The following is an 8,553-nucleotide window of genomic DNA, read 5'->3' as shown; positions in this document are numbered from 1 at the left end:
TGTAGGTTAGAATACTGAGAGGTTGGAAAGTATATTAAATATAATTTTTTGCATCTTTTGCATCACTTCCTGTTTAGACAGGAAATAGGACACCAGGAGCCATTTTATAGAGCCTTTGGAGACCATTTCAGTGCAGACCAAAAGCTTTTTAACTGTTTGTGGTGTAGCCTACCAAAATGAGTGTAATCTTCATCTGGTTTCAATTGATTAGGTAAAGATTCAACAGTGGGATTGATTAAACCACAATAGTGTAGATTCTTCAACCATTCTCCCCTAATCTTGTCTATCAGCAGGGGCGCTATCTTCATTTGTTGAGCAACTTCAGAATTATAAAACATTATGAAGGCTCTCCTAAAAACCCAGTACAAAAATAACGCACTCACGTTAACTTATAATTTGTATGGGCAAAGCCTAGATGCTTACTGACGCAAAGTCAGTGCAAACCATCTTAATTTGTTGTATGGATTAAGTGTAATGTAAAGACAAACTGTTGAGCTAAAAGATTTTCACTGTATGTTAACATATTTCGCCAAATAACATGTTGTTATTTGCAAGTTAATAAAAAGTACCTTTCATTTTTAAAGTTCTTAGCTAGCATACCTATTGGCTAATGAAACAGTCAGGAAAAAAATATGAGGACATACACTTTATTTAAAAACAACATTTGAATATCAAATGTACAGAGGCTGATTTTTCCCCCCCAAAAAAATAACAGTGTAATTTTTCAACGAGTCCACTATACAGCCAGCAAAAGTGCTCCAATGTCCATGTTTTCAAAAAAGAAAAATCCAATTGTTGAAAATCATCCAGTCCGAAAAAGGTTTCATCTTGTCAAAATCTGGCTACTCGCCAAATTACTTGCCATCTTCACGTTAAACAACGCTGTCTCCACTTCAGCAATATCCAGTTGAATGGGGTCTTGATAGGATAAAAAGAAGGAAAAGTTGTAAGCCCACAATGCAACTGAAAATGAATACCGATGCACTGTCCATTAATTAAAAAAGGCATGCTAAATTAGACTAAAAATCAAACAACAGTTAACATACTGTAACATACTAGCTTTCAGTTAAGTCAGCTAGCATTGCGCAAGTGCTTAGTGTCGTACTTAAACAGATACAAACATTAGAAAGTATAGACTATAGTAAAAAATTATATAAAGCCTGAGTTAAGCTGCCAATTACATCTATTGTAGCCAGTAGCCAAAGTGTATCAACATGGTGTATGAAACGCAAAATACTGATGGAGGGGAAAAAAAATTGTTCGCTATAATCCAACTTCAAAATTGTTGTATATTAATTAGCTAAAACAAAAGATTAATCATCCAAACAACCTCTGTTGGATAATTATGTTGAATATAATTTTAAGTTGAAAGCTGATTGAATATCGTACAGCCACATTTTAATATAAAATGAATTCAAATCCAATCAGGCACGCGGTAGCCTACAACTATTTACACAAAACGTTTATAAATACGGCAAATGTTCCGACATGAGTAACATTGAATTTTAGTGTAAAGGAATACAGTGAGAAGTACAAAAAGCTATACTGATAAGTTCTGCTGCATTTCATCGGATCCTGAATTGATAAAATGTTCAGTAAATTCTAAGTAATCAGCAAAATGAAAAAATCAGAGTTGAGTCAACATTTCCAACAAGCTTCACAAAAATTCACCAACTGACCACAAGGGGTGTGACATTAGCTTTATCTAGAGCTAGTGTAGCCTAGCCTGTATCTTGTCATGGGTTGTGCTTAAAATTGAACAAATATGCAATGATGACTACGTAACACAAATATGAAACCATGACGTTCAATTAAAACACGATCAAAACAACAATAAATTAGCATGTGAGAAAACTGTATGTGGTATGCAAAGTAAGATCCATTATCTGCATATTCTTTGAATCGACAAAGTGATGACCAGATTCACCAAAGCAGAGATAAGAATGACCAACAGATGGAGACCAAAATAGGCCCCAATAACTATTTAAGCAACTCTTCACAAGCAGGTAACTTTCATGCATCCACTGTTCAGAATCCCAAAAAAAAATGTCCCTCATACCCCATAAAAGGTGGAGGGTAAAAAAACAACAAAAAAACACAACAAAAAAGACAGAAACAGAGAGAAAAAACGGAGTAAAATAAATGTGAAATGTAATCCGTCATGTTCAATCGTGTTTTCAGTTTTAAGGCCAAAAATCGAAGGTATGCACAATTTTAGCAAAAAGTTGAGACTGGAGCAATAACTTGGAGATATGTGGCTTACTCTTAGTAAGTACCACATACAATAAGTGGCAACACCCAAAATCTAAATGAGTGCGAAAGCCACAGTGCAATTTTTTATAATTTTATCAAGAATAAAAGTGGTCAAGTGAAATTATTTTTGGAAGTATTACCATAAAGTGAAGTTCTCCAATTTACTCTTTGAACAGTGCATTAGGTTATGCACTCTGCCTGCCAACATCAAGGTCTTTGATTGGTCTTTAGCACCAATTTGTCACTTGCTATCGCAGCAATGACTGATACCCATGCATGTGGGATCATGTTTACCTCAAATACCAATGAGTTATTCTCAACTACTATAGAAATCTAAATGGCATATTGAATTTCACATAAAAATAAAATTTCCAATTTCCAATAGATCATGTTCACATCTGTGTTTGATAAGCATCTGAATAAGCACTCAGGCCTTAAAAATAATAGAAAACTTACAGAGCTGTCTTCTCTTTTCCAGGCTGAAACCCTTCAAATCGGTCCATGTCACCTCTGCAAGAGATTAAGAGAAATGAATGAAATCCACATTAAGGCACATCTGGCCTGTGCATAAAGTAAGAGATACCTTTGGCTATTGAAATGTATATTTACACAGAGGGACTATTAATTGTCAAAAGAAAACACTAGTAAAATGAACTACAACTACCACTGTGGCAGGTGTCCCTTTCAAATTCGCTGCCGACTTGTCTGAGGCCTTTGGCTCTCTGCTTTTCAATGTTAGTTGCAGCTGACTAACATGACTGGAAAACCTATATTTCCCAGTAGACAATTATTTGAATGTAAGGAATGTGTTTATCCTACATTGTAAGTGCACAAGTCTTTCTAACCTCCACAGTAATGACAATTATGGATTGAAAGCCGACGTTCTCCACTAGCAACTGGTGTTGATGGCTACTTATTAATTCATACGTCAGAGTAAACTTTCTTGTTTTTTGTGCTAGAGATTCGAGCATGTTTTGGAAAGAATCTCAAAAGTGTGATTTTACCAACCATATAACTGTGATTGCAGGGTAATGCATCATGAAATATGTTACTTTTTTGAAGAAACCTCAATGATGCAAACTTCCCTATATGTCACTGTTAATAAATGCACTTCATGACAGCCAACTGTTGTGCTGGTTAAAGCAACATTGTGTGGTAAATAATATTTCACGTGTTATCAAACTACTTAGTGTTACATCACAAGTTACAGCATTTACCACATTTTAAAATAGTGTGTGAAGGATTTTATCATTCATATTTTGGTGTCAAATTATTTGCAATTACATTCTATTAGCAGCAAATGAAAGTCGCAGCTGCCAACAAAAGCAGTAGCTCCAATGAGCTGCTTCTCACTTGAATGTGGCTGAAATTTTGGGGTTCTGTTACAAATCAAAAGCAGTGACAAGAGGAAATAATTAAATATGCAGATAGCAGCACATGGCTGCTATTCAATGTTGAACCAATGGTCATTAAAATTAATTTGACAGTGGTATTAAGATAATGCCATGAACTCAGTAAAAACTGCATTTTTAGACTGCAACTGTTAAATGAATTCCACTCACTTTGATTGTTTTACTTAAACTAATCTGAAGTGTTGCTGCAACACTTGCAAACAAAACCCAGACTGAAGAAAGTCTGGCCTCTACCAAGACAAAACCTCAAATCAACAGTATAATGTTTCAAATTGTACTTGGCGTTGCAAAGTTAGACTTGATTTAAGAGGTCTGTCTCTGACAGATTATTGATTGAGCCAACAAGTACATTGACCCAGGTGCCACATACACCAGTGGTCCCAATTAGTGTTGTAAATCATCTATTCTTTGAATATGAGCCAATGAGTACAATGTGATAATTGTTTGCCCTTTGTCAGCTAATGTTATTAGTACAAATGGCATAGTTGAAATGCAAAAGAACATTCATTAGGACTGAATGCCCTTCTCACATGTTAGCTAGCTAGTCAGAAGACCATCGTGGCCAAGTAACAAATAGGCTATACAATCTCTGACTTGTTAACTTGCTATTTATCACAATTGTTGCATCTATGAAGAATGTCTTTAATGAACTGTCTAATTGAATATTTTAAATCTAGATATCATTAGCAATACTTTCAAGCAACTATTTGAGTACGATGGCTCAGTGAGAAGCCTGGCAGATGCTGAAGAGACATCTTCTGGATGCATTATGAACATCATTTGATTTTATTGCAGATGTTTCAGCACAATGCTAAAAGGTTACAATACTCAATTTATGAATTCCCATAGGCTATTTTTTTTAAGCCAGAATACGATGAAGTCAAAATTGGTGAATACGAACAAGTCACTCTCAAAGTAGTCATTCTTTACGGAGGAGAGCATCGCTCCCTAATTTCTGACTGAATTATGAAAATAAACTGCACTGCTATGATACACAGAAACTAGTATTTACTTTTTTTTTTTTTTTTAACATAGAAGTGGCAGCCGGAAAACGGGTTGTTGCTATTGCTTGGATTTATTGATCAGTGTCTGAAGAAAAATACTAGACAAGAAATTTTAAACTCCTAATTGTAATGACACTCTGAATAATATGTTCAGTGTTGGCTAATAGCTTTGACAGTTAATAGGTGGTACCCAATTTTTTTAACATTACTAATCAGTTAAGCAAGGTAAAAATGCCTAGTTTGAAACAATGCAAAACTAAGAGACAACCAAACAAAAGTAAAAAAAAAAAAGTTCAATCTGCTGTTGTTGTTGCTAATCAATCCTATTAGTGCACTCAGACAATAATTAGTAACAGTAGTTAATTTGATGCACATTTCAAGAACTTAATGATATGCAAGTAATCTTCCAAGTATGTTAGCTCTATTTAATAAAAATACTTACACGTCCTCATTGAAGTGTGAATCACTCCAATCCTTCAATTCACGAACTCCATGGTAGCTAAATGTCAAACCTTTAAAATAGGAAAATACAAGGTTCAGAAAAGAAAGTGAGAACAGCACACCCTACTGGCTGTATGCATGTAGCAGTAAAGACATGTAAGCTGCAAAGACTGCGGAAACAATGAAAATGCAGCCTTGGCTGGTTGATAAACATACCATTTCGCTCGGGTCAGAAGATTCCCTTTCTTCTTTCGCCCAATTTGCGATTCTTCGAGGGGATGCCTACAACATATAAAATACGTGGTTATGATCATTTTTATATTGAAAGTTCACAAAATCGCCACTCCAGTTGGCATAAGAACCAGACAAAAGTAATGATTTTAAGATTTTGTATTGATGAGTTTGGGAAAATATGTTTCTTATGTCTCATTAACATATCAGGAAAACCATGGAAGAAGTAGGTATACGTATTATGTGGGGAAAATGCTTTACATTTGCATGTTTCATGGTTTTAAAATACAACTACAGTTGTGTTTGATTGTACAATAATAGATTAGAATAAAAATATCCTTTTGTGAATAGCCTAGAGAAGGCATTTTGTTTTGTGCCAAGTCATACAGTACTAATCCTTTGGATTCAACATTATAGCTAGAGTTAGTATTATCTTTAATAAAAGGTTATTATGTTTCATTGTATGTAGCAGTTATCTTCTTATGTGGATAAATCAACAATCTTGTCTGAGAGACCATGATATTAAGAGGCTTTTAATCTTTATTTAATTTTGATACAGTATTTGCTTTATTTCCTCAATTTAACATACTTCACATATAGTTATGTTTTCTGACATAAAATTCACCTTTACATATCTTGTAGGTCTAGTGTAACATGGAAAAACAAAATTACTGCAAATATTTAAATGACTTCTCCATACAGTACCTCAAAGGGTTAAAAGCCAACACCCTATTTTAGATTTCGAACAATACTTGAGCTTTTTTGACATATAGAACCTCTATTTGACAAACAAATTGCCTACAGTGTGTGTATAGTGTTTACAAAAGGGGATTTATGGTCAGTAATCATGTTTTGAGCTTTTTGAGAATTTGTCTCAATTTATTACAATTATTTTTTATAGTAATTAGTCTACATATCTACCACTTATTGGAATCTTGTTGTAGGCTACATTTGCAAACTTAGGGGTAGGTTGATATGAAAACTAATCGAATTCTTATTTTATTTTATTTAATATTCGATGAAAAACCCCAAAACAGTGAATAAAGCGAAAATAAAGAAAATGATATTTAAGATTCTTGTGTTCAGACCAATCAGTCTCAATCTATCATTTTAAAAACGAAACAAAAGCTAGTTTTAGATCTTTTTAGTCCAGCAAATTCAGACAAGGGCATTTGCCCTTTCAAGGACAAAGCAAATTTTAAATGCGTAGGTTGAAAACACTCCAAACAGGTCCAGAACAAATGTGCCTCTCCAAATATGAACGAAGTTAACTCGAAACACAACTATCAAACATGCTCTTCTCACGAACTAGAGCACAACCAAATAGCAGTTTCACTCTGCAAACCGTTTTCTTTATTCTTCGCTGACAACACACCATGGCCATTTTTACAACACTGCGTCTAACTGTCGTTCTTTCCACCATATTGCCATACACCCCCCCGACTCGGTTTTAACTACCATTAATGTATGATTACTCGTAAATCCTTACCCAATTCCCCGGGCCGTCACTATCCCACTTCATCTGCGAGGGCTAGTGTCGTCTTTTCGGACGATTTTCGACGTTTTGGAGGGTCTTTCGGCCGCATCGTTCCGCCCCTCCTGCTCTCCGTCCTCGCCGTTTGCTTCTTCTGTTGCATGTGTCTTCTTCCCCGGCTCTGCCTGTGCTGTTATCCTTCACTGGCTCTGCCCACTTTCTCTCAACGTAAGCGCCCTCCACTTCCTCTCCAGCCTCGTCTAGCACCGGAGCAGTGGACTCTTTCCCCCTCTGGTCTGCCCTAAAGTACAGCAATGCATTCAAACGATTATGGTAAAAAAATAATAATGATAATGATAATAAAAAACCCGAATGCAATGCAGTTTGTTTTGACCTACTAGGCTATTCCATGCATACTATTCATTTTTTTTATTTGCGTAGGCTAATACAGTGTACCCGAGTTTTTAAGCAGACATAACGTTTTATTATTTCAATTCATAGCCTACATCAAAGTAAGTTGCATAAAACTTATGTAAATTAGGCAATATAAAGATAAGGTTTTCTATGGGTAAGGAAACAAAAACTTTTCTGAAAATAGGCCTATATAGGCCTATTGCCTACTTAGTGGAATAGGCATAGGCTATATGCCTATTGCACTATAGGTTTGTGCAATGTTTTTGTTGCTTTCAGATGATATTCCTTTTCATTAGCAGACCATCATACAGGCACATTTAGCTTAAAACACTGAGCTTGGCTCTGACTCTTGAATAACTTGTCAAACCAGTGGGGCCACATTCTGTAGAAAAGGTTTCCTGGTGGTTAAATTCATTGTGAAATGAAATAATTAAACATATCCTATTACACAGTTATAAACAGTGACTAAGTAGGCTTTTGCCAACCAACATGGGCCTTAAATGTTTTCCTTTAAGTAGGCCTTGTTAGTGTTCTTTGCATATGGCACTCGCAGGCCTGTTGATAAATGATCAATAACGTGTTTACATGCAATTTGTACATGTACAATACACACGTAGTTCATGCATGCACATGGCTTTGCTTGCCACCATTTGTCAGTGATAAAGGTACGATTGTAGCCATGAAGTCTGAAGATAGCACATTGCACGACTCCATTTTGGGGCATTGATGTGCGATTCATTGAACGAATCTTTCGTTGTGAATGTTTTGTTGTAGTGAACCGGAAGTTAATATTTACACCATATTCTTGTGACAGAGTCACTGAATGAGTCATAGGAGTGTTTCGAAGGATGTGGCAGTCAACAACACCAGCAGTTATTGCTTGAATGTGGACACCAAGCCACTTTCAACACATAAGAAAATGTTGAATCACTGATAGCCTAATGGTTCATATAAATCAGTCACCATAAAGCTTGCCCTGCCTGTGGCAAATTAACAAAATGAATGAAACAAATCAATATATATTCTATTTTTTTCTCTAAACTGAACAAATCTGAAAAGCGGGTTCCCCACGAGAGAATCAGACTTTCCATCATTATTTTGGCTGTATGGTTCAGTCTTTGTGGAGCTCCATCATAGTAGCCTACTCCACCCCCATCACCGACCAATGGGATGTGAGGCACGACAGCGCCTGCTGTTTTGCAGTGGAAGATTTCTTTAAAAAGATCCTCAGCCTAGCAACAAGATACACAAGTGCCTTGCAAACACTGGAGCGATCCAGACATTGAAAGTGAAGTGAATATAGTCTTATTGACTGACTGGATGG

At 35.8% G+C, this 8,553-nt stretch overlaps 1 long non-coding RNA gene across 1 annotated transcript; it reads right to left on the bottom strand.

Moving 5' to 3' along the window:
- Positions 1-633: 633 nt before the first annotated feature.
- LOC144538573 (uncharacterized) lies at positions 634-6,989 on the bottom strand. The gene is made up of 5 exons (XR_013504362.1): positions 6,831-6,989; positions 5,327-5,392; positions 5,112-5,181; positions 2,710-2,763; positions 634-918 (listed from the first exon to the last, which is right to left on the bottom strand). It is a non-coding gene; the product is annotated as an uncharacterized LOC144538573 (long non-coding RNA).
- Between the last annotated feature and the right edge of the window lie 1,564 nt (positions 6,990-8,553).

Source organism: Centroberyx gerrardi, chromosome 4 (assembly GCF_048128805.1).
Source record: "Centroberyx gerrardi isolate f3 chromosome 4, fCenGer3.hap1.cur.20231027, whole genome shotgun sequence".
NCBI classification, from domain to species: Eukaryota; Metazoa; Chordata; class Actinopteri; order Beryciformes; family Berycidae; genus Centroberyx; species Centroberyx gerrardi.
This window is presented reverse-complemented; position numbering and strand designations above follow the sequence as displayed.